General features: G+C 35.3%; 2 long non-coding RNA genes across 3 annotated transcripts in view; one reads left to right on the top strand and one right to left on the bottom strand.

Moving 5' to 3' along the window:
* LOC128247358 (uncharacterized) overlaps positions 1-17,030 on the bottom strand; it is a 26,208-nt gene extending 9,178 nt beyond the window's left edge. Inside the window, exon 1 of the long non-coding RNA XR_008263760.1 lies at positions 16,653-17,030. This is a non-coding gene — a long non-coding RNA (uncharacterized LOC128247358). The remainder of the gene's footprint in view (positions 1-16,652) is intronic.
* LOC128247354 (uncharacterized) overlaps positions 1-24,296 on the top strand; it is a 38,056-nt gene extending 13,760 nt beyond the window's left edge. The window contains exons 2-4 of one of the 2 annotated variants that reach the window (XR_008263755.1): positions 6,858-6,994; positions 16,269-16,693; positions 24,077-24,296. This is a non-coding gene — a long non-coding RNA (uncharacterized LOC128247354). Of the gene's footprint in view, positions 1-6,857; positions 6,995-7,124; positions 7,298-16,268; positions 16,694-24,076 lie in introns of those variants that run through there. The other variant, XR_008263756.1, reaches the window with a different exon arrangement.
* Positions 24,297-26,768: the final 2,472 nt, after the last annotated feature.

Below are 26,768 nucleotides of genomic sequence, written 5' to 3'. Positions count from 1 at the left end.
CTCTAATGCAACATTTAAAAAAAGAGTCAATAAGTGAAAATAACCAATAAACTGATTCCTTATGAGATTTCCCAATCAAATTGCCAGCAAACCATTTTCAGCCAAACCAATTTCAACGGATTTCGCTCAAATCTGATGTCGATGTTACTTATTTTGGTTTGAAATAAAGGACTTAATCATTTAATAATCCTAGCTTAATCCCGAGCAGCGCCGGGTTATACTGCTAGTGTATACATAAAAGTGTGTGTGTGTGTGTGTGTGTGTATGTGTGTGTGTGTGTGTGTGTGTGTGTGTACCATGTCCAGACCAGGTGAGTTTTCCATGTTGAATCAAATTAAGCCATGTCATCTGTTGCATTCATAACATCTTATCAGATTGCAGTATCACAGTATATGTTGATGGAGCTCTTTCTATCCCACATTATATCCAATGTGCTAAAGGGTTTGGTTTTTGACCCAAAGTTTCTTTCTACTATGCATCATTGACTTATTTGATGTTATGTCCAACAACACCTATGTATTCCTATGCAGATGACACTACTTTTTGTTGTTTCCTAATCTTCCAAACCATGCATCACCCACACACAACCTAGACACCACATACCAAATGCACATGAACTCCAAGAATAGAAACTTCAAAAGCATCCTCCATTTGCAATATACCAATCTTTTTCTGTCAACAGTAAGAAAACACAAGCACTGTTCAGCTATGTAAAAATAATATTACATTGCACCCATCTTAATCATGAGCAGTATGCAGCCAAAGCCTTTGCAATTGCTCCAAATGTTGAACTGCCTCACTATTGCCTAGGATCCCACCTGGTAAAAGCACATCCTTAATGTAACTAGGACTGGATCCCAACAATTTGTCCATCTCTTCAGAGACACAAAATACTTCAACTTCCCGAAAATTATCGAAATGGTCAGTTTTACTTTCTTTAAAGCTGAGGTCCACAATAGAGTAGCTATTCTCACATCTGGAATGGTGCTACAACTAAATACACAAGTATCTAATACTGCATCCAGAAAACAGTCAGTTAATTAATTGACATGATCTCTCAGAAATACACTTCAGTTTCTGGTACACAAACATGTTATCTCCTCTCTTCTCTGCCTTTTCAACATTGTTGTAGCTTTTTCTAAGGCTACTACAATGGCTTCTGTTCCTTGGACCTAGCTAGGTTCATACAACTTCCACTCAGACATTCCTGTCCCACTTATTCTATCTCCTCTAATCACTCTTGTAATGTCTAACACAATCAGGCTCTGCACTAATCCTTATGCCCAGTCTTTCCTCCCCATAACCTCAAGCCTCTTTTAATCCCTCTCTTCTCATATTTTTTCTCTGGGTATTAACTTTTAAAGGTTTAAGAGGAACATTAATGGTATTAATTCTAGGAGGGTCTGTGATAGCTATGGGCACTACTCCTTCGTCCAGACACTACAAATAAAAATAAAAGATGCTGCATAGCAAAAATAAGACAAGCCATGAGTTAACATCAATACAATATCTCTAGCTGTGGTCTTTTTCCCTATGTATAGATACCAGTCTATGGACAGGTAGGTGATGTAGTGGCTCTGCTTGATTTCTCACCTCATCATCAATCTTAAACCCCTAGGCTTCCATGTGCCCTACTGTGAAATGGCGCAAACCTCCTGCCACATGTAGTCATATTTCTTGCTAACTCCTTCTTTGAGGACATGTGGAAACTCTCCCTAAAATTTGCAACATAGACATTAGTCACTTGCTTCCTTGTTCTTTCTTGGATAAATTTCTCCAACACCAATATAGAAAACATTTAATGAAATAAACCAAATTAAAATATATTACATTGGCGCTTTGTTACTGTTTCTATAAATAATTTCAAAATGATCTGTTTCTTTTTTATCTCACTGTTTTTATCAAGCAGCAACTTATATAATTTAGGAAAACCTAGCTTACAATGCTTTTCTTTGTCAACTTATTTTAGCTGCTTATTAGAACTGAATAAACACAACCGAATAAGTGTTGCTTACTGAAATACTGAACTACTAGTGTTTATCAACAGATGGTAAAAGGATTTACTTTTTTAATGGAAGGAATTATTTCATCATATTGTAAAGGGTAATATCAATAAGTGTAAAATTTAGATTTTTTTTTTGGTTTATTAATATCACACACATTTCTTATTATTTTCCTAAACATTCTGGTTTCATATACAACTATTGTATCAGTTCTTTATATATTCTATATTCGAAACCTAATTCTTCAAACAATGTTCTTCACTAGCTGTTTCATATTTCAGGAAATGCAAAAGCACTTTACAAACATCAGTATTGATTCTAAGATGGTCAGTTTTACTTTCTTTCCTTGTTTATCATCCTTTTATTTAGTTATTATTTATTCATGTTTGACATTTCTAAATCTGTTTTTTCATAGTTTTTCATAGCTTTTGAAATTTGGATGTTACAGGAATTGTTGGAGCAGATACATTTTTTTATAAAGCTGAATATAATTTCAAGAATGAGTTGCTGCAAGTGAGCCAGGAAATTGTAGTGTTCCCAGTTATTTTTCTTTTCTCTCTTTTCCTTCTGTTAGATTGACTGAGATAAATAGAATAATGTGCCTTGCATAAGTAAACAACACAATGCCAAAAAACAATCTATTTAGAACCAAAATTGATAAAGAAATGTTAATATCAAGGATCTAAGTCAGTTGAACAGGAGAGATGGTTGAATTCTAGACTAGATAAATTCTTTACAGTATTGTATTTATTCCTTTGTGTTTTGAGTTGAAGCCCAGCTGTAGTTGATTTGCTTCTTATCTTTCATGAGTCAGTTAAATTTATTTCTTTATTGCCCACAAAAGTCTAAACATAGAGGGGACAAACAAGGACAGACAAAGGGATTAAGTCAATTACATCAACTCCAGTGCGTAACTGGTACTTATTTAATTGACCCCGAAAGAATGAAAGGCAAAATCGACAGAATTTCAACTCAGAATGTAACGGCAGATGAAATACTGTTAAGCACTTCGCCTGGCGTGCTTAAGATTCAATCCAATTATTTGATTATACTTCTCTCTTCTAAGCCTTATGACACAATTAGATATCAATTATTATTCACAATGCATGGGTGTATTGAACTGTCAGCAATAGTAAAAACAGGTTTGCAAAATTTAATTTTATCCTTCTGTGTTCTGAATTTTAATTCAGCAACAGGCAACTTTGCCTTTCAACCAACTAATAGTTATAAGATGATTACCAATAATAGTCTAGGCTTCATACATCTCACCTCACTTATCTTTTGTAAAAATGAGCTTCATGTTCTGTGTGAAGGAGGAAAAGACAGAAGCAGAGGGAGAATTACAGAGGCCTTATCTATCTACATTATTTATATTATTTACATTTGATGGATATTTGTCTTCATCTTGTTTGTTGTTAACATAACATTTCAGCTGATATACTCTCCAGCCTTCATCAGGTGTCTTGGGGAAATTTCGGACCTGGGTTCTCATTCCTAAGGTATTTTTCGATGTTATTATTATTAATACTATTATTATTATTATTATTATTATTCAGGTCACTGCCTGGAACCGAACTCAGAATCTTGGGGTTAGTAGCCTGCGCTTTTAACCACTATGCCATATGACCATGGGCATGTGGTATTATGAGCCAGGCTGTGTTGGAGGGAAGGACTGGAAGTGAAGGAGTACGACCTCTTCCCCGTTCACTTCGCTTTCTCCTGTTGACCATATGCCATGAATGGCTCTTCCGTAAAAGCCTCTATCAGCTGGACTTCTATTTTTTCTTTGCTTAACTGATCCTTCTCCTCCATTTCCAGGTATAGCGCCAATGCCGAACCATCAAGGTACAATGGTATAAAACTCGCTAGTTTATTTGGTCATACTTCTCTCTTCTAAGCCTTGTGACACTGTTAGAAATCATTATTATTCACAATGCATGGCTGTATTGAACTGACAGCAATAGTAAAAACAGGCTTGCAAAGTTTAATTTTATTCTTCTGTGTTCTGAATTCTAATTTAGCAATGGGCAACTTTGCTTTTCAACCAACTAATAGTTATAAGATAATTACCAATAATAGTCTAGGCTTCATACATCTCACCTCACTTATCTTTTATAGAAACGAGCTTCATGTTTTGTAGAAATCATTGAAATATATCAAGGGTAGATATTAATGGAGATGACCGAAACAACAAAGAGTCTGCCTCAAGCCTATGTACACACAAGGTCAAAACTTATCCAGATTTTCAAGACATTTATGCTTAGAGTAGAAGAAGAATCCCCACTTGAACAGGTGAGCAGTCTCTCCCATGGTCAGTTTCCCTGAGGTCACTGGTTGTCATTTTTATCAGAGTTTACTAAAGCTACATCAAAAGAAGTACTTTAACCAAGAATGCAAATCACCAAATGGTCTGAGAATTGAACTCTTAACTTGACAATCATAAGTCTGATAACATATCTACTGGACTATGGCCCTTCACCAATATAGATATTAGAGATTATAATTAGGTTTATCCCTTTTGGTTTCAGCCTAAGTGTGGTTGGATTTTATTTATTTATTATCTTTGTAGTATTGATAAAAGATTTAATTATCAGTAATGAAAATGTCTTCGGCAACTTAAATGGGTCAATAAGTCAGAAGTAAAGAGTTCATTTCCATGCAGTGTATTGAGAGCAAATCACCTTGGAGGAACTCATATCTCTTTTCAGTTAACCAGTAATATATTGGAATCAATTCATATACATTGGCCTTATGCTATGTAAGAAATCAATAACAGAAAGGGTATCCCAGGAAACATTAATATTAATTTCCATTCTTCTATTTGGCCAGAATTGAAAAATACTGGGAATTATTCTTTGTTGTCTCCTTTTTTTCCTTTCCTTCATCATATATTTTTTTTACTTTACTATGAACAGTAATAGATAGCGTCTTCTTTTCCCTTTGTATTATCTTCTTTTTACTGAAAAGGAAAGGAATCACCATTCTTTTATAAACTCATTTTCTAATGTTTTTGTTCAGTTGATTAATAACATATAATTAAGTGCATTTATTATTCAGTACTTTTACTGAAACCATTTTTCATGAATGAAAAGCATAAATTCACTTTCTATTATATAGATATGTTGAAGCTGAAGTTTTTTTAATTTTATGATTAGTTATGAGAAAATGAAATTTGGAGGGGATAGTATTCTTGTACTTTGTCTGGAGGGTTTCTATATGTAAAAATTAACAGTAAATGACTTTAGATTATATATACTTGATGGGTATTTGTCCTCATCTTGTTTGTTGTTAACACATTTCAGCTGATATACTCTCCAGCCTTCATCAGGTGTCTTGGGGAAATTTTGAATCTGGGTTCTCATTCCAAAGGTATTTTTCGATGTTGTTGTTGTTATTATTATTATTATTATTATTATTGTTATTATTCAGGTCACTGCCTGGAATCGAACTCGGAATCTTGGGGTTAGTAGCCTGCGCTCTTAACCACTATGCCATATGCCCATGGGCATATGGCATAGTTGTTAACACCAAAAAATACCTTAGGAATGAGAACCCAGGTTCGAAATTTCCCCAAGACACCTGATGAAGGCTGGAGAGTATATCAGCCGAAACATTATGTTAACAAACAAGATAAGGACAAATATCTGTCAATTGTAAATAATGTACATAATTCCTCATCTCTTAAATACAGAACTATAGTAAATGACTTTATAAATGGAAATCAAACAAGTACTAAAAATATCTAACATTTTAATTCTTGAGATTACATAAACCAATGTGTTTTTATTTTTTCAGATCATAGTAAACTATACTCATGTAAAACTTAAAATGGTGAAATGCCTTTTTTTTTTTTCTTTTAAGATCAAAGTAGTTGAAAGATTATACTTTAGCTGGAAATAATTTAAGTAAAAGTAATGTATTTCATTTCCTATTTAGAATTTTAAATGATATAAAATGTTGTTGGTTTTTTTTTAATAACATTCCATATTGTGTCTTATTTGACCCTCCAAGATCTCACCCTAATTCCTACTCATGCTCAAACTGAACATCTTTGAGACACATTTTCAGAATTGATACCCATTTAACTTTCTGAAAATAACTTTTATTAAATACATTAAATTTTCTTCTAATACACAAGGATAACATCTCAAAAACCAAACTTGAACTATTCCAAATAATACAAATTGTACATTCAGTACATTACTTCTTAAATTACTTATCCAAATTCATGCATTGGTTCACTTGAGTTATTTCCCTTAGTTCATTTTATTTTACTTTTTTGGTAATACAAATTATATGAAGCAAACATTATTTGTAGTTCGATTTGTAAAAATCTTTGTCAATTAAGTGGCAAACTCAATTTCTCCTCCAGTTTAGCAAACCACAATCAAAACTTTTTAGGTCCTTTTAGTAGAGTTCAGTCTGTTGTAGTATTCAGGTTAGGTGTCCAGCTTGGGGACACCTTCCTACCTCCTTCGTATTAGTCTAGGAAGCCCTGGGCAGTGTCCTCCTTCTGACTAAAATAAAACAAAAAGGAGGCTTGAGTAGACTATATGTTATGGTGATGAAGTCTGTTAAACTGAAGTATGTTCATTGTTGTCCTTTCACTGCAAACATCAAACTTCCTGCTAAGTATATAAACTTTAAGATATTCATTATTAATTTCTTGAAATTACCTATCTTTTTCTTTGAGAGTCACCAACAACTATTGCTAGTTTTAGTTTCCTTTCTGCAACTAAAGAAAATTTTCAATTGTTAGAAATTGTTTTGCATACAGAGTTCAACATATCATTTATCAACCCTTTTGTACAATGTAGCCTATATTGATAACATCATAATCTCATCTTCCCACAGTTAAATAACAGCTGTGTCCCAAGTACAAGGATTGGCAAATCTACTATAATACATATTTTTCAAAAAAACATGTGACAAAAGATGATTTCAACAATCAATAAACATCCCAAACAAATACAATTTTAAACATTGCACAGGTAAGATGTATTCTTTGCAGTTCTTATTGATATAGCTTGTAGAGAGTTAGTATACCATCTGGAAACTTGCTTTCATTTTTTTCCCTCAACTTTACAATTTTTGCTTTTGTTCTTCCTCTCTATTCAGCAGTGCATTGACATATGAAGTATTGCTGTGAAAAATTTTGCAAAACTGATTTGCTGCTCCAGTCATGAAATAGAGGCCCATTGTTTCACATGTGTGTGTGTGCTTGCTCAAATGACATTGACGAAAGTTCTTCAACAACTTACTTGTAGCAACAGTTGTTGCCATCATCAACAGTTGTAAGACTTTTTTTATATTGCTCACTTTGGTCTAGAGTGCAAGTGTAGCTTCTAGAGGCTTGCTTTTATGAATCCCTCACCAGTGGTATGTTATTCTTGAGAACTTTGATGACAGCAGTGTTATTGTACATGACGTCAGCAAAATCTTCAACTCAACCCAACAAGAGACATTTCTGATAAAGTTGTCCATTTATGGACTCTACTCAAATTCTCCTTTCTAGATGTCTCTTGTCAAATAACTTCATTACAACATGTGATGACATAGCTCTCTCTCTCTCTCCCTCTCTTTCTCTCTCTCTCTCTCTCTCTCTCTCTCTCTCTCTTTCTCTCTCTCTCTTTCTCTCTCTCTCTCATACACACACACACACATCAATCTACATAATATCAACTTCAGTCTATCCGAGTATTTGGTTTCATCTCCCTACACTTGCCTTTCTATAGATAGATGATTTTTTTTTTATCACTTCAAACCATTCATGCTCTGACATAGTTTATACCGTGTTAGTCAGAGTAGGGTTGGTCATAACCTTTGCAGGTCTTCCCAGATTTATGAAATTTATGCAATTGATGTCCAAGCAGAACGTCTGCAGATCAATGTCAGCAGTATAAATGTGAGTGAGGAGGGAAATGGAAATCTAATCAGAATGCTTACAACAGAGTGAATTCTTTCAAAGATATAGAACAGGCATGGGCAAACTTTTTCGAGAAGCAGGTTGCATGAAACATGGTTCATCATTAGATGAGCGATACTATTAAAAACTTTGAAGGTAATTCTCTGTTAAGTGTGTTATTCAGAAAATCCCATAGGCCATAGTTTATCTATGACTGGTATACAAGAATTAGTTGATGGTGTTAAACTAGCTAACACATTAAACTTATTATACGTCTGTCAATAAAAAAAAAAAAAAATGGTGTACCATCAAAGTACCAGCACTGAGTGTTTGAGTAGAGAACTTGAATGAAATGGGAAGGGGTTATGGTTCAGAAGAGTCAGGTGTGTTTGGTGGAAGGAGTAGATAGCACTATAAAAAAGAATATAAAAAAGTACAGACACACAAGAAAAGAATAGAATATCCAGTAAAAGTTATGAGAATCTTTGTCAATAAATATAGGTGTAGATGTGGCTGTATGGTAAGTAGCTTGCTTACCAACCACATGGTTCCTGGTTCACTCCCACTGTGTGGCACCTTGGGCAAGTGTCTTCTACTATAGCCTCGGGCCGACCAAAGCCTTGTGAGTGGATTTGGTAGACGGAAACTGAAAGAAGCCCGTCGTATATATGTATATATATATATATATATATATGTATATGTATATATATATATATATATATGTGTGTGTGTGTGTGTGTGTGTGTGTGTGTGTGTGTGTGTTTATGTTTGTGTGTCTGTGTTTGTCCCCGCAACATTGCTTGACAACCTTAACTTAGCAGTTCAGCAAAAGGACCGATAGAATAAGTACTAGGCTTACAAAGAATAAGTCCTGGGGTTGATTTGCTCAACTAAAGGCGGTGCTCCAGCATGGCCACAGTCAAAAGACTGAAACAAGTAAAAGAGTAAAAGGGTAATAAACATACATCTCCCCGTGAAAGAATACACTATCCTAAAAGTTTGAATATATTACTGTCCATAAGATGTCTTTTGCTGGTGGTTGTAATGGTGGTGATAGTGTATATTGTAAAGGTACTCAGAACCTTCATTACACATAAACATGGACATCTAATTTTCATTCTTTAAACATGTGGGTCACCACTTGCTTTCTTTTAAAGACAATAAGAAGATTGTTCAGAAAAATTTTCTTATTATATTGTAACGGGATTTATAATTGTAATGATTAGTACTGAAAATGGTGGATTAATAGAATCAGTAAAGCATCAGACAAAATGACTTATATTCAGGAAAGTTCTTTTACATTCTGAGTTCAGGTCTCACCAAGATGAACCTTGCATTTTATTCTTCTAGAAATTAATTACTAATCATCCATTAGTGTTAATATGATTGACTTAGTCCACTCCCTTATAATTTATGGCTTTGTGCCTATGGTATTATCATCATCACCATCATCATTCATCAGTTTTCCATGCTGGCATGGATTGGATGGCCTGACAGGAACTGGCAAGGTCAGGGGCTGCACCAGATTCCATAGTCTGTTTTGGTTTAATTTCTATGGCTGGATGTCCTTCCTAATGCCAACCACTTCACAGAGTGTACTAGGTGCTTTTTGTGTGGTACCAGCATTCATATCAATGCTTTTTACATGACACTTTGGTTTTCGGATCTTAATTCTGTTGTGGTGGGTAGGTTTTCTCAAGTCAGTAATGCACCACATATCTTGATCCTCTGTCGTCTCCTTCATAAGGTTCAGTGTTTTGAGATTGACCTTCAATATTTTGTTTCATGTCTTCCAATGAATTGTGCAGACTGTTCCAGACTAACCAGGATGAATGCTGCTAGCGTTCAATTAGACTTTCTATAAGTATTCCATGGATACAGTTCTGCAGAAGGAATTCTAAGGGAACTGAGCAAAATGTTTAAACTGTTTTTGTAACTGCATTTCTATTGAAATACTCTGCTTTGTTTCAAATACTTTTGAAAATAAGGAATAATTTAATAAAATAATTGTCGTTAACCTAGTGTTTGGAACATAAATCATCATGAAATTTTGAATGAAGATTTTTATTTAAATCAGTTTAAAAGAAAAAAGATGTATTGTAGAACCAGGCAGGTTGGTATCGAAAAGTTTAATGAAGAATTGGTATAGTGAGACACAATAAGGAAAGTAGTTATAGAGGCAAGAGAGTTGGACAACACTTAACCAATGATTGTATTGAGTTGATGAGTCTTTATCAATTAGATGGGCAACCAATTGGGGATTAGGAGTATTGTGTGTGTGTGTGTGTGTGTGTGTGTGTGTGTGTGTGCGCGCGCGTGCGTGTGTGCGTGCGTGCATCTCCATTCATCTATTCATATAAAAAGAATTTCTGAATATTCCTGTACAAATTTCTTTTATGTTTTTTTCAAAAAAGCAGTCCAGTAAAGAAACTAATTCCTTTGTCACCCAATCATTCCATTCAAGCAGACTTTACAAATTACAAACTATGTAGTAATTACTCTATGTATCTTATGACTATTTTTTTTACATATTTATGGTCAACAGCATTTCCTCTTGAATACATCACTAAAGTTATGAAAAATCTCATACTGAAAATATAGTTCACAAGAGTAAATTCAGTGTAAAAAACAAAATAAATAAACCATCAATTGAAAATGTTTAACAAAAGTAGTTATACTTGTTTAGCAAGTCTGAGATTGTGTGTTGAAACTAAAACAGTTAGAGTTATGATAACTATTTAAAGTGTAACCTTATTTATCTAAGTACCCCTGGGTGTCAACATGCATATGCAAAGAAGAAAAAGAAAGAATATAATAGAAAAAAAAAACAAGAATATTTTTAAGAGACACCAAAGAGCAAAAGTTTTCCTCAAACTTTTGATATCGTCATCATCGTCATCATCATCATCATCATCATCACCACCACCACCACCACCACCACCAGCAGTAGCAGCAGTAGAAGCATTACTATCATCAAGTTTAGTGTTTGCTTTCCGTGTTTGCATGGATTGAGTGGTTTGAAAGGCTGTGACAAGTCCCAACGTCAGCTTCAGCATAATTTCTACAACTGAGTGCCTTTCCTAATGTCAACCACTTTACAGTGTGTTTTTTCTCAAATTCTATTATTGCTGTTTTTTTAAAAAATATTCAGTCAGAAGAGTGAGTGAGTGAAAGAGAGAGGGGGAGGCAGGTTTATGACTCAAATTCTTACAAATGAGTGTGTCCTGATAAAGGTATTCAAGAGCACAGGTAGTGACACTAAACCAGATGACACATTAAGTCTACCACCCTAAAATGGGAATAGTTCTTTTGGTGGCCTTCTACACAGTTGCCATCTTCCAGATTTCACTCATAAAGCTTGAGTCAATCCAAGGGTAAGGCTGTTACTCATAATGTTGCACAGTAGAATCATACCTGAAACGACATAGTTGCAAAGTGAACTTAACCACACAGCTATGTTTGCATCATGTAGTATAGTCAATCTCTGATACAAAAGTTGTTCATGTTGTTATATTCAGTAAGCATTTCTCAAAGAGGGAAATGGTTTTATGCTAGGTGTTGGGAGGTTAAAATATGAAAGAAGAGTAGAAACAGGTTTGTTGCCGTAGAGGAAATACATGGTTATCTTGTATTAAATATGAATGGGTGAGAGTAATTGGTAAAGTGGTTAGGATTAAGAAGGGCATTTAGGTGCAGAGACCATGCCAAGGTAGACATCAGAGCACAATGCAGCCCTCCAACTTGTTTCATCTTGTTGAACCATTCAATCCATGTCAGTATGGTTGGTGTATAGATGTTAATTGATGATGATGATGATGATGATGTTTTCATTTAAATTTATGATTTATGACTTTAAATTTATGAGTTTTTAAATGTGTCGTCATCTTTAAGGCAGTAAGAACCTGTTTAAAAGTAATTTATTGTTAACATTTTATGAAATAAAAAAAAATATTGATTATTTGAGATGTCTACAATCTAATCTATTCTATATCCCTTACAACTATATTCTTAATCTAAGCAAAGACTTTCTTTATACAACTTGTATAATCCCAAACTAAAATATGTCAACTTATCCACCAAACACATCGTTGCCAGTGCTCCTGGACTGGCTCTTGTGCGGGTGGCACATAAAATACACCATTTTGAGCGTGGTCGTTGCCAGTACCGCCTGACTGGCCTTCGTAGGATTTTCGAGCGAGATCGTTGCCAGTGCCCCTGGACTGGTTCTTGTGCAGGTGGCACATAAAATACAGCATCTTGAGCGTGGCTGTTGCCAGTACCGCCTGACTGGCCTTCGTGCAGGTGACATGTAAAAGCACCCACTACACTCTCTGAGTGGTTGGCGTTAGGAAGGGCATCCAGCTGTAGAAACTCTGCCAAATCAGATTGGAGCCTGGTGTAGCCATCTGGTTTCACCAGTCCTCAGTCAAATCGTCCAACCCATGCTAGCATGGAAAGCGGACGTTAAACAACGACGATGATGATACACTAAAATAGATGCCACACAAATTGTTTAAACCTTTAGCATTTAAACCAGCCATATCCGGCTCAAATATTCCATCTGTTTCATGTTCAACCTAGGCCAGGTCTGGCCTCTCACACCTACTCTACAATATTGTTCGAAAAATAAACCATCACATCATCAAAATCTCAAAGCTATGAGATAATTTGTGATTAATACAAAATAATATGAATAAGCATTACATTTGACAGAATAATCTGAATGCTAAAGAGTGAAGCCCAAATTTTTACCCAACCAGTATTTGTATTCACTGTTTCTAGTGTAGCCACAAATAAAATATCTGGTTCAGTCTATACATAACATCTGGCATACCCTTGTATTAGAATTGTGAGTTACAACCAAACCTTATTATTACAGATCTGATTGAAAAAGGGTACCTGGATCTACTAAAAACAATAAAGGAAGCTTTTTTAATGGATATGTCAATAGTTCTATAGATTATGAAAATGAAACATAGTGAATGAAGAGAGAAGAGATGCATGTGAGGAAGACAGAAGAAGAAAATCTTTCATGGTTGGTGTTTGTAAAACAGAATGTATGTAAGGAGTTAAGAAAGGCGTGTTGTATTTGAAACATCAGTCACTACCTGCATGAGGATTTCTGATTTTATTTGTTGCAGACATTCTGTTATACAAATATCACAAAATAAATAGAACTTCATGAACTTTGGTCAACAACATAAACATGTTTTTCAAGCAGCCATTCTTTCTCAAGCAACCATTCTTATATAGGCTACCTAATTTGCTTTGAATTATTTCTATTGTATGCTATACGTTTGCATATAAGTTGGGGTAAACATTGTCATAAAAGAACAAGTAATTATCCAAAGTTTTACTTTAAGGAGAGCAGACAAAAGCCATACAGTTAACATAAGATTGTACCCAAAGCCTTTTTTAAACATATTGCAAACTGAATCAAACCTCAACATATATAAAGGAATAGACAGGCACTCCATATCGTTTTTGGGGTCAACACATGGTAGACAACAAAAATATTACAAATACTAGCAAAAGAGATCTCTACTTTAGACCTGCCGTCTCCATAAGTAAATACTTCTGTATACAAAATAATCAGTAAAGTGGAGGGAGGATTCAATATAGTTGATTATCTTGCTGAAAATAGCAGCCAACATCTATCACCTTCGAAAAGAAGGATGTATTGGATATGTGGTATATTGTATGAATAGTGCACTACATTATGGCTATGAAAGGGATGGGAAAGGTCTTGGCTTCAATACCTTTGCCAAGGAATTGATCAAAGCTGACCTGGAGGGGCTAAACAGGAAAATGTAGCAAAATGCTCACAACAGAGAAGTATAAAAATATACTCTTAATAAATATATGATCAAGTCTCAACAAAAACTCATAGAAATGATATTTCATCAATTTAAAGTTACAAAGATATGTTCTCTAATATAATCATTAACAGCTGAAAGGCATACTAATCAGTCATGCGTTCATCTACTGAATACTCCCATTCCACTTTTTATACCTCTTCCCCCTCCACCTCTAAACAACCTTTTTACATCTTGCACCACTGATATTATTTTTTTTTGTTTTGCTGTGAATTAGTCATAGGAAAAGGGGCAGTTCTCATGACTTTTTTGCAAAATTCCCAAGACTAAGGGAGAGGGAGAAAGAAACCATGACTCATGGTTTATTGTGAGACCAGTGACCTGATCTGAATATACTCAGATAAAGAACAAGGACTAAGCAGTGTTGTTAAGCTGTATGGTGAGTAGTCTATAAGAGACTCTCCACAAAATACTCTAGATTGGTTAGAAGCTTGGACTTAGAATTCCTCATTACTATTCTTTAGCTATTGCGATAGCTGTGTTATTGTTATAGAAGTGCTATTACTATAGCTGTGCTATTGCTACAGCTGTGCTATAGCTATAACTATCCTATTGTTAATTCTTTCTGAATAGGTACCAATAGTTGAATGACTATAAACATAAAACAGCATAACCAAAAAAGCTGTTTTAAGCATTTCTAACCAAATACTTTATGACATAAAGAGGCAGAGATATTTTTCTACAAAACTCAATTTCATACATAACAGGTCATAATTAAAACCATTCTTAAAATGGTTCCACACAAAGATTTATATACATGAATCTCAGTAACAAGTCAGAAAGCAAACATAAAAGAACTGTATAGCTTAAAAATAGCAGTAAAGCTCAAACAGTATGTAGTAGTGATTTGAAACCAAACTGCTAGGTAACTGGTTATACATCATGATTGAACCACAGTTGCATGATTAAATCTTTTGGAATCTTCTTGTGCCCTATAAAAAGCTTTTGATGCCTATACTCTTTATGGCTGCATGATGTGTCTCCATTCTTGCCACTGTCGGATGACCCAGGAAGATAGTTAAGATACAGGGGTTGGACAAAATAATAGAAACACTTAGCATCATAGCATCATAATTTTGAAATATCTATAAAACCGTCAAAAGCTTGTTTATTTTTATGCTTTATGATTTATTATTAGTGTTGCTTAATATGTTTTGCTAAATTTGCTGTTTCGTTTCAGATATCATCAGGAAAAGGTAATCAAAATTCATTAAAATGACAGATCTATTGAACTTTCAAAGAGGTGAAATTGTTGGTGCTCATATGGCAGGCACTAGTGTAACAAAAACAGCCAAAATGTTTGGTGTATCAAGAAGTACTGTCTCAAAAGTAATGACAACCTTTGAGAAAGAGGAAAAACCTCATCAAAACAAAACTCCAGAAGAAAACCAAAACATTCAGATAGGGACCATCAGACTCTTGTGTGAATTGTTAGAAACGATCACAAAAGTACAGCTCCTAAAATTACTGCAGAGCTTAATGACCACCTCGAGAACCCAGTTTCCACAAAAGCTGTTTATCGGGAGCTGCACAAAACTGGATTTCATGAGAGGGCTGCAATCAGAAAACCACTATTTTCGAAAATAAACATTGAAAAGCATTCAGAGTGGAGTAAAAACCTACAGAATTGGTCCCTAGAGCAATGGAAGAATGTTATTTTCTCAGACGAGTCATTCTTTACCTTATTTCTGACCACTGGCTGAGTATACGTGTGCAGACAGCCAAAAGAAGCATTTGACCCAGACTGCCTTCTTCCAACTGTTAAACATGGAAGAGGATCTGTGATGATCTGGAGTGGGGGTTATATCTTGGAAATCTGCCAGCTCAATGGTTTCCCTTCAAAACTATTTAAGCATTTTATCTGATCAAATTCATCCTATGGTTGCGGAACTGTTTCCAGAGGGAAATGCAATCTTTCAGGATGTTAATGCACCAATTCACACAGCTAAAGTTGTTACTGAATGGCACGAGGAACACTCTAGTGAAGTTGAAAATCTTATCTGGCCACCACAATTCCCAGATCTCAATATTATTGAACATTTATAGTGCATTTTTGAAAAACAAGTAAGGAGTCGATATCCTCCACCATCATCACTACAAAAACTGGAGACTGTTTTAGCTGAAGAACAGATAAAAATTCCTTTGGAAACAATTCAAATTTTGTACGAGTCTATACCTCATAGAATTCAAGCTGTAATGACTGCCAAAGGCGGTCCTACCCCAAATTAAGATAAATGTGTTTGAAATTTGTCCAACCCCTGTAGATGGCAGATAGATGATCAGAATCTCTATTGCCACAAAAATAGCCCAGTTGTTTCCAGCCACATGTTACCAGCCACATGTTGCCAGCCACATGTTGCCATATCAGTAGCTTGTTGTAAACAGTATATGTCTCCCAGTATGTAATTCTTATTGTTGTTATCCTTAAAAGAACGGTGGAGTTTGACTTTATGTGCAATAATAAAATCTGTTTGACGTTTGCAGGTGATACTTCTCCACAGAACCCAAGAAACACAGTTTCATTTATCAACTCAACTAGTCACCACCAGAGACCAGCTGACAACACAATAAACCACTCAAATGACAAGTATAATACATGAAGTAATTTATATTCTCATATTACAATTACAAATGTTATAATATTGGAAATTGGCAGAACCAAAGTTCAAAACATACACTTCTTTAAACAAAATGCAATTATATAAAATAAGATGATAGAACAATATTCCAAATTTATAATTTTAAAAACAAGAAAATCTTTGAAACTAAAGCTCTGTTTTTAAACAAATTACAAACTGGAGGAAAACATCAGTCATACAGCATGCCCACAAACTAAACAAGGCAAAAATATCTCATCTACATACCTACCTGTTATTAGCTGCTAACCAACTTTCAAACTTAATGAAAAGGTAAGATGATAAATACATAATTCTAACATGGTGATGATGAGACACAACCTATTTCATCATTGGAATATCACTAGTAGTGTTGTCATTATGCTGTCTTGCTAGAACGAATCAGTCTGGCTAAATAAATTCCTCTTCAAGTTATAACAATGATTTAATTTGAACTCAGCATGGCATCCAAACTGAATATTCCAGCTGTTTATAGCAAAGATTACAACATCAAAAGTTTTTAAAGCTTGCTGGAATAAACCAATGTAAATTAAGTATTTGAGTTTAGGTATTGTACACTGTTGATGAAGCAGAATGTTGGTATTTTAATAAACCTTTTGAGTCATTTAGCATACAGTTGAATCAGCAAGCTGTTGTTAAAACTAACATAAAATAATAAACAATAACTTTGAAAATGAATGGTCATTGATGGAAAAGTTGAAATAGCATGCTATTGTTAATGTATATAAAAATGTATATGAAATATTCCAAACTTTTGTACGATCTAAACAATATACTATGAAATCTTTCCAATCTTAACTAAAAGAATGCCAACCAGGAAACAGAACATATCAACTGCTTCCAGCAAACTGTTTGGCAAATCCAACTTGTAGTGTTTCACTATTCTTTCTATTCATTATATAAATGTATGTGGGAAACCTAAAGCTTCTGTTACACATTTGTTCACTTGACATTTCACTGCATTATTGTCTGTGAACTTATAAATTGCACTAACTATGATATAGAGTTATTGTTGTCCAATAGCTGAGGTGAATTTCAGGACTTATACTACTAATATCTTGGTATTGTTGACCTCATGGCTTAGTATCAACTCATCAGCTTCTTTTACACTTCCTAGATTGATTTTCATGTTGTCTGTTTATAGATGTTGCAATGGACATTCGATCCTAAATTCTTTTATAATCTAATTGAATACTAAAATGAAGTATCAAAAATCTGCTTTTTGAGTATAGCTTATCCTGACTTTCAATTCTCCAGTCTCTCCCAATACATTTTTCTCTTGCTTTTTGACACACTGGGAGATTTATCTTCGCTATCTATATACATTGCTATACAGTTAGCCTTTGTTTTATTTATTTCTATATCTTTTACTTATTTCAGTCATTAGACTGTGGCCATGCTAGAGCACCACCTTGAAGAATTTTAGGCAAAGTAATCAACCCCATTATTCATTTTCTTTTTAAGCGTGGTGCTTATTCTATCACTCTCTTTTGCCAAACTGCTAAGTTACAGGGATGTGAACATACCAACACCATGGAGGGTGACAAGCACAAATACAAAGGCACACACACACACACACACACACACACACTAATACACACATGCACACATATATATATATATATACTAGCAGAGATACCCAGCGTTGCTCAGGGTTAAAACGGTATAGTTTGTATATATATATATATATATATATATATATTAATAGTTATTGCCAAGCCAACATGGCACTCCAAAAAATAGGATGAATGCTGCCATTGATTAGCTCCAGACGCTATCGCCTCTAGCTAGCTATGTGACACACGAACCTGTGTCTTTTATAACCTTCGAACAGGGGAGGTCAGCCGCTTCCCCTTGCTGGTTTGGCATCTACAGACTAGTTTCGGGGTATTGCCCCTTGTCAATATAGAGCAGCCAAACCCATGAGGCGTCGCTACTGACTGTCTGTACGAAGGATTATTTATCTAATTTCAGTGGAATACGTCCACTGGTTTTCCTATTTTGGGGACTGCCATGTTGGCTTGGCGATAACTATTAATATCCAGTACCGCTGCTGTAGTCTCTTTTAGAGAGACTTAGAAATATTAATATCTATATATCATCATCATCATCATCATCGTCGTTTAACGTCCGCTTTCCATGCTAGCATGGGTTGGACGATTTGACTGAGGACTGGTGAAACCAGATAGCTACACCAGGCTCCAATCTGATTTGGCAGAGTTTCTACAGCTGGATGCCCTTCCTAACGCCAACCACTCAGAGAGTGTAGTGGGTGCTTTTAAGTGCCACCGGCACGAAGGCCAGTCAGGCGGTACTGGCAACGGCCACGCTCAAAATGGTGTATTTTATGTGTCACCCGCACAAGAGCCAGTCCAGGGGCACTGGCAACGATCTCGCTCGAAAGTCCTTACACATGCCGCGGGCACAAGTGCCATATATTATAGTTATGTTGAAAGAAGTGATATGGAAAAGTGCAGCATTGATGACAAAACATTTGTGGAGCAAATGATTGTCTAATTTGACTAAGCGACATGTAATACATCCGTTTGGAGGATTCCAGGCCCTAACTTGTCATGGAAAATTGGAAGTGTAGGGTATGTAATATTTGAACCCACTGAAAAGCTGACAGTGGATATAGTCACCTTTGAGACAGTCAGCGCTGCGTCTAACACAACCCATTGTATTGTTGACAATCAAATGAATGGAGGAGTAATGGAGATATTGTACATAAATGGGCACATTCCAGAAATGGGCACATTCCAGAAATGGGCTTCAAAGAGAGACGGCAACAGAGAAGTGAACTGTTGAAATGTTACAGAAGGTGAAGGGTTGACATTGGGTTGCTGGTGTGGCTGCAGAATAAGAAACATCAAGTGAGCCTATGCAGTGACATGAGAATATGTAGTAATGAATTATTTGCAAAAATAAGGCATAATGACTTACTGTGTAGTTGTTGGGAGTAATTGGAAAATATGCTTTGATACTGAAGTCCATGCAGGAAACCGCTTTGTTGGTGCAGTCTTTGGGTTTGTTGGTATTTTTATATACAGGAGTTGGACAAAATAATGGAAACACCTTAAAATTTCAAGCAAATTTATTTTAATATGGGGTAGGACCGCCTTTGGCAGTAATTACAGCTTGAATTCTATGAGGTATAGACTCGTACAAAGTTTGAATTGTTTCCTAAGGAATTTTTGTCCATTCTTCAGCTAAAACAGTCTCCAGTTCTTGTAGTGATGATGGTAGTGATGATAAAACCTGTGATTGCAAATGCACTCAATGATGTCGACTTGCTCTTAGTTTTGGATCATGCTTTGTAGTTTAGAGAGTGGGAATGGTTGTTGTGCAAAAATTTTCCTCACTTTAAAAAGTGTCAAGCACAGGTATTGTTGGAGAGGAAAAAGAAATGGACATTTTGTATGTACATGGCTGGCCGAAGCTTAAAAAGGCACATCTAAACAATGTAAGTTCATATTGATAATGAAGTAAATGGCAAAAAGGGCTCTGGAACATTTTGTTCTGTGGTCTGGCCCGGCAGGTGTCCCAGGGCACCACAGCCTGGATCTGGTCGTCATCCTGCAACTGTGAGTAAATTCAAGTTAAGATGCAAGCCTACGAATGTAGGATGTTGGGATGTTCGAACGTTATTAGACAATGATCGTTTGAAATCTCATCCAGAGGGAAGATCCGTGCTTGTTGCAAAAGAGTTACAGCGATATGATATGGATGTTGTAGCATTAGCCAAAACAAGAATTTATGGAAAGAGGAATTTCGTAGGGAAATCTGCTGGGTATCATTTCTTTTGGAGCGGAAGAGAGGAGACTTATAAGAGAGAATCAGGAGTGGAATTTGTTATCAAAACCACTCTGGCTTCAAAACTTGAGGAACTACCATGTGGTCATTCGGATTGTTTTAATGTCTTTAAGACTGCCATTAAGAAAAGGTCGCTATGCAATACTCATAAGTGCATATGCTCCAACTATGAATTCATCAGAGGATGATAAACTTGCCTTCTATCTATCACTTACAGAGATTATACGCAATATCCCCCATGATGACAAAGTTGTCATTTTGGGTGATTTTAATGCTCGCGTTGATGCAGATTGGGAGACTTGGGGTGTCCTAGGAAAGCATGGGGTTGGGAGTTCCAACAGTAATGGTTTGTTATTATTACAAATGTGTGTAGAGATGGATTTGTGTGTCATGAATACAATGTTTTGACTAAAGAATAAGTACAAAACGACATGAGTGCACACTGGTTCTAAGAAATGGCATCTTATAGATTACCTCTTCACCAGGAAACGTGATACTAGGGACTTTGCTATTGAACAAGTGATATGTGGTGCAGAGTGCTGGACTGATTACAGGCTTTTGCGTGCCAAGGTGAATTTTGTTGTCAAGAATTTTGTTAGAGCAAATAATGACAAATCACCTAAACAGATTGATGTCAATAAACTTAAGATTCCGTCAGTACACAGTGAGTTTGTGAGTGAGATAAATAATTTGTCCTGTGATGGAAGCTGGAAGTCATTCTAAGAAAGAGTGTATGAGATTTGTAGTAACATTCTTGGCTTTGTTGTAAAAAAACACCAAGATTGGTTTGACAATAATGATGAAGTTAATCTTATCTTAGAGAAGAAGCGAAAGGCATTTAACATGTTGCAAAATGTTGACATGTCAACAAACAGGACAGTGGTTACATATTTTAAGGCAGTAAAAAGCAACAGTGCAGAGGAAGCTACGGACGATGCAGGAAAATTGGTGGAGTAATAGATGCGATGAAATCCAAGAAACTTCAAATGCTAACAATTCCAAGCAGTCATACTCTCTCTTAAAAAAAGTTTATGGACCAGTTTCATCAAAGGTTGCGCCACTTCAGAGTAAGGATGGCACAGAATTATTAACAAATCCTAAAGATATTGTTGGGAGATGGAAAGTACATTTTGATGAGATGCTCAATAGACTCACTGAAGTTGATCTCTCTTTTCTTGATAATATACCCAAGAGATCAATAAAACATCTTATAGCAGAAGTTCCAAACCTGGCTGAAATTTGAACAATGGAAAGGCCCCTGGTATGGATGGACTAGGTGCAGATATATATAAATATGGTGGTGATCATCTCTATGAAATGTTATATTGTTTTAATGTAAATGAAAATAAAATTTCGTATTGACACTGACCATCCATAACATTCATATAGTGTGTTTAATAACATACCTAACAGGGAAAGACACACACACTGTGAGACATATACACGCTCATACATTCAACATGTGGAGGTGGTTAGAATTAAAAGTGAAAGTATTTAAGTGAAACATATAATGAGTTTAATAACATACATAACTGATGTGGAAAGACACACACATTGTGAGACATATACACATTCATACACTCACACACATACATTCACAGACAGATACACAGTCATACACAAAATGTGACGTCATAGTTGTTGTGGTTAGAATTAAAAGTAAAAGTATAAAAGTGAAACAATATATCACATTACAATATACATGTTATTGTTTCACTTTTATTCTTTGAATTTTGACATGTAATACGGAACTGGTGCCGATGTTGCATTATTTTAATCCAAAAAAATTACGTGTTGACACTCACGAGGTCTGATAGTATTACCATGTAAAATTTGATTTGATTTGGTTGAGCCATTTGAGAATGCATTGGGAACAGACAGAGAGACAAAGGATTATATATATATATAGATATAGATATCTTTCAATTTCTGTCTATCAAATTCACTTACAAGGCTTTGGTAAGCTCAAGGCTATAGTAGAAGACACTTGCTCATGGTGCCACACAGTGGGAGTGAATCTGCATTTAGGAAGCAAACTTCTTACCACATGTGCCTATATATTGAAGTTATTTTCTTATTTCCTATCTCTGTTCCATCCCATCTCTCTCTCTTATTCACTTTCTCTGAATGCATTTTCTGATAGCTATGTGAACCTGCAATTTCCAATTAGAGAATCATACATAACAAGATGTGGCTTCTACATCTGCAACAAAAGCCATCTGTCTAGAAATTCTGCTCTCACCACAGCTAATATAGGATAAAGGGAGCTCTGAGTACAGACAAGCAGATAACCTTTCTTGGACTGATGCCCCATAAATATATTAACACCATAGACCTTTTTTTGCTTGGGTTGTCCCAGGCAACCTGCTGAGTAATGTTCCAGTTCCCATCTCCATGAAAAACTTTGTCACCCACCATAACCATGTGATGTATGGCTGGCTAGCACAAGCCATCACCCCAGCCAAATTCTCAAATTGAGCAATATGGCCAAACAGCCTGAGCTGACACTCCCAAATCATACAAGTAACAGGACACATCCCAGTTTCTGAGGGTAGTCATTAGTTGGAGATCAACTCTAGCCAATATGCTGACATCTGGAATGAGGCTGCTGCTAGACAAGAATACAAAGACAGAAATAACTCCCCTGTTGATTAGCAAGAACTCATTCACCAACACATTCCAATATTTTAACTCACAGATGTGATATCTCTTCACTCAACTTCTTTTATTACTAATATAATTGGCTCTGCTTCTTGGAGATAGTTGCACACCTAAGCCCTCCTTGTCCAACTTATCTCTCCTACTTTCATCTCTCATTGTGTGAGTCTCCTCCCAGATCCTGCCAAGGTTGGCGCTAGGAAGTGCAGGGCCTAATTAGAGAATTGTCAATGGGACCTCCTACTCTACAAAAGCTGAAAACTGATGTTTTATGCTTTGTGTAGTACACAAGTCCCACCCAAAAAGCATTGCAGATTTGATGTATGCTAAAAATTCATCCTAACAGCATTTTTTTGAGCATGTGCTTGGGAGCCTCTCTTGGAGTGGGGCCCAATTTCAACAAATTTGTCTAATTGACTTAAATCTGGCTCTTTGTCTAGTGCTCACAAATTATTCACTGACATCTAACTTTCTTACTGTCCAACAGACAGACCTTTATCACAGGCATGGGAACTTGTTTTTGAGAAGCAAGCCACATGGGGCATGCCTTATCATCAGGCAGGCTGAGATATTGAATCAGGCTAAGAATATTGAATCTTATTTTCTTTAAGTGTGCTGTTCAGAAACTCCTGTGGTCCACAATTTGCCCACGACTGCTTTATCAAATGCTAAACAGAATTGTTTGTTTTTCATCATATCTGTATGTTGATGGTTGTATATTCATTTTCCATAAAGAACAAATTGTTCAGATGTTTCTGTGTGCATTGTTTACTTCTCAGTTTTACAATGACTTTGAATATGTTTCTGTAAAAATTTGTATTGGTTTTTCTGTAATAGAGAGATATATTTGCAAGAACTGAATTGATTTCTAGAGTATGAAATTAAAAACAAGTCAAGATGAAATTGTATAATCTGAACAAGTATCAAATTTTAGAATACTATTGAGTTTTCGTGTTACTCATGACAATCACTAGCAGAACCTGTTCCTAAGCACAAAAAGCTGCAGAGCCTTTGAATAAAAATGAAGTATTCATTGATACTCCAAGTGATGGGACTCATGATCAGAATGTTGATAAGTTTTGAATCTTACTATTTTACTTGATTTATAATAATTTTTGAAATAAAAAGAGAGCAAGAAATAAACAGAGAACCGGAGGAAAGAATAACGTTAATTGAATGTTTCAGGTCATTGTGGAAAGATAGGATGGAAGTAGTTGCAGATAAACTCATGTATGTAAACCGAAACAGAAAGAGTAGAAAATTGAAACCAAAACCTAAGTTGTTAATTTACATAAATATTTGCAAAATTTGTAGGCTTTATTAATGACTCTTCCCAAATAAAACAATTTGTAAAATGACAACAGTTAACATTTGCTCTTATTTTTTTAATATTGTCATTCTATTCATCTACTTGATTTCTCTTTTTTATTTTCACTTTCACAATTCACTTCTATGTATTTCAATAATATGACAACTTTAAAACCATTGAGCTAGTGACATATGTTTTGGCATTCCATATCTCACATCAAGTTTCCATAGGTTACATTGTTGTAGAAAAAGATAAGCTTACCTGAATAAACTCTTAAATAGGAAAGTAATTGATACCAACAATTTATAATACATATTTCCTTTTACATTTCTAGATATGGGATTATATATTGAGTTGAATTATTTTAATGCACTGACACTTTTAGCTGACTGAACTTTAGACTGTTTCAGTTTAATAATGAATGCAGGTTTTACTCACAACATACCTATAGAAGTTAACATTGGACTTTGTATTTCACTGTATTATCAAAATTCAAATCTGTAAAGCGTGTTATACTGGCCTACTAATAATTGAAATAGTGGCAAAATGGGTAACTGGATAAGATTTTGAACTACCAGTTTATGGACAATAGGTTTAGATCTTTTACAGGTATAGGAATCCCTCATGTTATGGCAATCATGCATTGATCTTGTCACAACATGAAATCCCACAACATGAAATTGATTTTCTTATTGATTTTCATGTTACATGATAAGATGCATTCTAGCAGAAATTTTTCAAGAATAACAAACAAAAAACAGACCAAACAAAAGCAACCTACCTGGAAAAAGTAATCACTAGAGTAAGAATAGAATGGAGAAAATTCAGAGAGCTTTTATTTCTGGAGCAGTGTATATGTGCAACAGAGCACTAGTGCACTGAAAGAAAAGCTGGACATAACAGGAATTAAATGCCATGTGCAAGAGAGAAGACTATGCTGGTTTGGTCATGTGATACATATGGATGTAGATAGTTGCATACTGAAGTGCCAAGTACTAAGTGGATAGGATTTGTGGAAGAGGAAGACCCAGGAAGACACAGGATGAAGTTTTGAAGCCTGATCTCAAGATGTTGAGCCTTACAAAGGAGATGACAAAGGACTGAGATATCTGATGTCTTGCTGTACTCAAGAAGACCTGTCTGCCACAGCAGAATTTATACAAGTGCTGGTGCCACATAAAAAGCACTGGTACTAGTGCCACAAAAAAAGCACCTAGTACACTCTGGAGTGGTTGGCATTAGGAAGGGCAAGGGCATCCAGCCGTAGAAACCATATAAGAACAGACAATGGAGCTTGGTGGGACTCCCAGCCTTACCAGTTCCAGTCAAACCATCCAACCCATGCCAGCACGAAAAACAGACACTTAATGGTGGTGATGATGATGATAATGATGACACAGTGCAATATGTGTATGTATAAACATTCAAAGAAAATATGTTAGAGAATAAATAAGAAGTGTAATATTGTAGTAGGGTATGTTCTTATTACAAAAATATTTGACTACTGTGTGAAGTGTGGTTGTGAATGAGAGCAACTGGAAAGATGAGGGGTACAATCTTCAATCTAATAGTTCATCATCAACATCTACTTGAGGATGAAGAAATTATCTGAAGTTTGATGTTTAATGTGCATCATATCTTTATGTAGTTCAGTGTAAGAACTGAGTTCATTATAAACTTCTCTTATAATTTTTATGCTATATTTACAATTAAGGTCATTAAACTTACAATTGAGGTCACTAAACTTCCTCAATATGTGACATTTAGCAATTTGCTGGAATTCCGTTATTCTCATCTGTATTCTCAGTTTGCTTTTGTTCTAACACATCAGCTCCTTGTTAGATAAATTTTCTGTGAGACACTAGCAATTCAATTACATCATCCCCTATGACTTTTTTAAACCTTACATGATTTACAAGTGCTGCAATATTGTTCTTAATTTGATGTCAGCTTAATACTAGTCAAAAAAGTATAATGTCATGGATACAGTCTGATGATATATTTTGCCAAACACCTTTCGAAGTTGAAGGTTTCACTTCATCCCTTGTCTTAGCTATGTTATTCACAGCATCCATAATGCTAAACTTTTTCCAGAAGTCTTTAGCTGTAGGTTTACATTCCCTGTCAATTGCTTTCATAGGTTGTTTTAAAGTTCTCAAAGTATAGGCCTTGAAGTTAACTAACACACCTTGCTCCATTGGCTCAAGTAAATGTGTATTTCTGAAGATATTTTCTACTCTCACATTATTAGAAAGCTCATTTAATTTCAGTGTGTGGCTTGGTGTGTTTTCTAAAAGAGGATGCTTTGTTTGAAATATTATGTCTGGTAGTGTACCTTTCTATACTAGGACAAAATATGTTTATAAACTACTTTTTAAAAAGGCTGTTAGCCACCCATACCATCATGAATGTTAAATAAGAGGTAGATTAAACTTTTCATAACCCTTAAAAGCTCTTGGATTTTCAGAATGGTACATGAGTAAGAGCTTTACTTTTATATTACCAGGAGCATTTCCTCCCAAATTATGCATCAAACAATTTTTAGAAACCTTAAATTCTGGTATTGAC

This window comes from Octopus bimaculoides, chromosome 1, assembly GCF_001194135.2.
Source record: "Octopus bimaculoides isolate UCB-OBI-ISO-001 chromosome 1, ASM119413v2, whole genome shotgun sequence".
Classification (NCBI taxonomy): Eukaryota; Metazoa; Mollusca; class Cephalopoda; order Octopoda; family Octopodidae; genus Octopus; species Octopus bimaculoides.
Note: the sequence above shows the minus strand (reverse complement) of the source record. Positions and strands in the feature narration are given on the sequence as shown.